This window comes from Arvicola amphibius, chromosome 8 (genome assembly GCF_903992535.2).
Source record: "Arvicola amphibius chromosome 8, mArvAmp1.2, whole genome shotgun sequence".
Taxonomy (NCBI): Eukaryota; Metazoa; Chordata; class Mammalia; order Rodentia; family Cricetidae; genus Arvicola; species Arvicola amphibius.
Genome location: NC_052054.1, coordinates 130,334,419 through 130,338,184, shown reverse-complemented (window position 1 = coordinate 130,338,184; position 3,766 = coordinate 130,334,419). Strand labels below are relative to the sequence as shown.

General features: G+C 44.5%; 1 pseudogene; it reads right to left on the bottom strand.

The window, feature by feature from the left end:
• Positions 1-1,128: 1,128 nt before the first annotated feature.
• Positions 1,129-2,223, bottom strand: LOC119821159 (annotated as a pseudogene).
• Positions 2,224-3,766: the final 1,543 nt, after the last annotated feature.

Genomic DNA, 3,766 nt, shown 5'->3' with positions numbered 1-3,766 from the left:
TGAGTGAGCTATTTCAGTCGCTCACTCAATGCTGCCTGGAAAGGGAACAAGTTCCAGTATCCAATCTTCACCCCAGGAATATGTCTCTCATCCAGCAAGATATGCTCTCCTGGGACACTCAGCATTTATTTTGAACCTTTCAATGGTTAGGTTGAGCTGTGATGTTTAGACTATTCTGGGATGCCTCTGCTCTTCACTAGATCTTCCACAGACACATCAAACCCTGCAGGGTGCTTTTTCTGGCATGTAGCCTAGAACGTTCTTGTCCCCTAACACAGTCAGTGTGCCCTATTGCTCCTGAGATCTCTTTCTGAACACATTGCTTAATTCATGCTTATGGAACCAATGAATGGATACAGACTTTGATGATATGAAACCTTTCAATATGACATGCCTATTTATTTGGAGATTATTAACAGAACTATTACTGTCACATTCAGCCTGGTAGCTCATCTAAAATTTCTTCCCTTGTTCTCAGTAGCTCAGGGCTCAGTATTTTCTTAATGCTCATGTACTTTTACATGCAATTGCTTTTTTGGCTCTGAAAATCACAGTATGTATTCCTGTATCTCTTTTATAGCATTTTTCTGAAGAGGCTATCTCTATTTCTTTATAAAAACAAATAAAAACTTCATATTGATGCTGCATGGTTTCAAACCCAGCAAGCACAGGCTCAAATGAAGCAAGCGCATTTGCAAAAATGAATAATTGTGTGCATTTTCACATCTGGTTCCTGTGTGCATATTCAGTTCTTTTAAGCTAATTCATTTCTAGAAAATCACAATGCCTTTGTATAAGTTCATTTGTATTATGGTGCATTCTCAGTTTAAAATAGTGGAGAAAATAAGAGTAGGAAGAAACAAAAACTGTTTGGAGTGGGGTGGGGAATAAATCCACTATAGAAGTTTGGACACAAAAATATTCAAGTCCTGGGGGTCTACTTACGAACTTCAAGCTCTCTAATAGGCAATACATAAAGCAGAATTCAGTGTTCTTACTCTTTTTTTTTGAGGGGTGCAATGAACTTTATTGATGGTATTCAAGAGAGTAGGGCTTCCTAAGCCCCTCCTGCTATTCTGGGGGTCTGGGATGGAAACTGTGAGGGAGATGCTCAGTGTCAAGGGTTGAGTTAGGACAGGGACTGCTCAGCAGCCGAGGGCCTCTCTCTTGCTGTGTCCTTGCTGGGATGGGTGGTCAGGGCAGGCAGGCTTCTTACTCCTTGGAGGCCATGTAGGCCATGAGGTCCACCACTCTGTTGCTGTAGCCAAATTCATTGTTGTACCAGGAAATGCGCTTCACAAAGTTGTCATTGAGAGCAATGCCAGCCCCAGCATCGAAGGTGGAGGAGTGGGAGTCACTGTTAAAAGTCACAGGAGACAACCTGGTCCTCAGTGTAGCTCAGGATGCCCTTTAGTGGGTCCTCAGATGCCTGCTTCACCACCTTCTTGATGTCATCATACTTGGCGGCTTTCTCCAGGCGGCATGTCAGATCCACATTGACGGACACATTGGGGGTAGGAACACGGAAGGCCATGCCCGTGAGCTTCCCATTCAACTCTGGGATGACTTTGCCCACAGCCTTGGCAGCGCCAGTGGATGCAGGGATGATGTTCTGGGCAGCGCCACGGCCGTCTCACCACAACTTCCCAGAGGGGCCATCCACAGTCTTCTGGGTGGCCGTGATGTCATGGACTGTGGTCATGAGCCCTTCCACGATGCCAAAGTTGTCATGGATGACCTTGGCCAAGGGGGCCAAGCAGTTGGTGGTGCAGGAAGCATTGCTGACAATCTTGAGGGAATTGTCATACTTGTCATGGTTTACACCCATCACAAACATGGGGCATCCGCAGAAGGGGCGGAGATGATGACCCTTTTGGCCCGACCTTTCAAGTGGGCCCCAGCCTTCTCCATGGTGGTGAAGACACCGGTCGACTCCACAACATACTCGGCTCCGGCATCACCCCATTTGATGTTGGTGGGATCTCACTCCTGGAAGATGGTGATGGCCTTTCCGTTGATGACGAGCTTCCCATTCTCAGCCTTAACTGTGCCTTTGAACTTGCCATGGGTGGAGTCATACTGGGACATGTAGACCATGTAGTTGAGGTCGATGAAAAGGTCATTGATGGCAACAACGTCCACTTTGCGAGAAGTGAAGGCAGCCCTGGTAACCAGGCATCCAATACGGCCAAATCCGTTCACTCCGACCTTCACCATCGTGTCTCTGGAACGAGGCTGGCACTGCACGAAAAGAAGCGCCTGTCTCTAGAACAGGGAGGAGCAGAGAGCCTGTTCTTACTCTTTAAAAAGTAAAACTGATGCTGAGGAGTGTCTCATCCCTTTCTGTAATGGGAACCTAGAAGAAATGTATCATATAGGTCCGTATAACCAAGCCACTTTGTAATGTCCTGGATAAACCTTGAAGATTGTCTCTACCGAACGCACAGCAGACGTTGAAGGATCGCCGCTCACAGTCTCTCCATGCACACTGGTGACATTGACCTCGATGGAACAGCAACTCAACAGAGGACTAATGCAGGGAGGTTCTAGGGGTATCACTCTGCCATGTATCTTAGTCTCAATGTTCAGAGAGTCGGAGGTGCGGATGGACGTCAGAATACCTCTATGAGTGGTCCCTTTCAATAAAACTTTGGATAACTATTGCCTGACATTGAGTTCAAAACCATGTCATCATTGATATGGGGGATTTCCTGGGGAGCCATTGACGTTGAGATCTCAGGAAATGTAAAAGATACAGGAGACTCCAACTGGGAGATTCAAGGAAACCTGCTGGTTATTGGCTGCTCTCAGCTATGAAATACAACACGTGACACAATATAATTCTAGTTACTTAAAGAAAATTCAGTACACAAAAGAAAATTTAACAGAATATCCACTGAAAAACTTTAAAACCTATTGTTTGAGGATATGCATGTGTGCTGACAATTACAATGAATTGGTTTTAAAACTACAGATTTAAAAAACTCCTAAAAATTGCTTGCATGCAAAGACAAACTATGAACAAATGCTGAGGTCATAATGACTTAGCTGAATGGTGAGTTCAGAGCCAGTAGATTCACAATAGAAACCCAGAGGTTCGTAGTCAATTAAATGATTTAACCTCAGAAGCAATGGCCAAGAAGGAAACAGTGTTCTGTTATTGTCAGGGATGTGTAGCACTTCGAGTGGGCTTTCCCAACAGCTGTGTGCTCGCTTACAGGAAAGAGTTCTGTAACATATACAGGAGTGTTAGGACAGCCACAGATGGAACTATAGCATTCTGGTTTTTTAACCAGCATGCCAGCAAGCAGACAGAGTAGGCCAATAGGCTCATCCAGTAGAGAGAGCCCTGCTGTCATTTATACTAGCTTTTCTGACACTACAAAGATCTTCCATTGTTTTAAATTCCAAAGTTTTTTTTGTTTTTTGTTTTTTTTTTTTTTTTATCAGATGATACCACCGCAAACTGATGTGGTGGCATGTTCTGAAGACATTCATTTGTTTTTCTTTTTTCCTCTGCTAAATAGTGGGAAAGGCGAGATTTTGTAAATAATAGGCACTTGCCCTCCTTTCGTCATATTGTCAGCTTCCGTTGGTTTCTCTCTTGACATTAACATGTCTGATACATATGTCAAGGGGAAGCCTGACATGCTAGTGGCAAACAGAATACTGTGTGAAGGTGGCAATGTGTTAAAACAATTGAGCGAGCGAGCACTAAAGTTTGCTGCTCTGGCCATATGTTGCAGTGTTTAATTTCCCGTAGTGG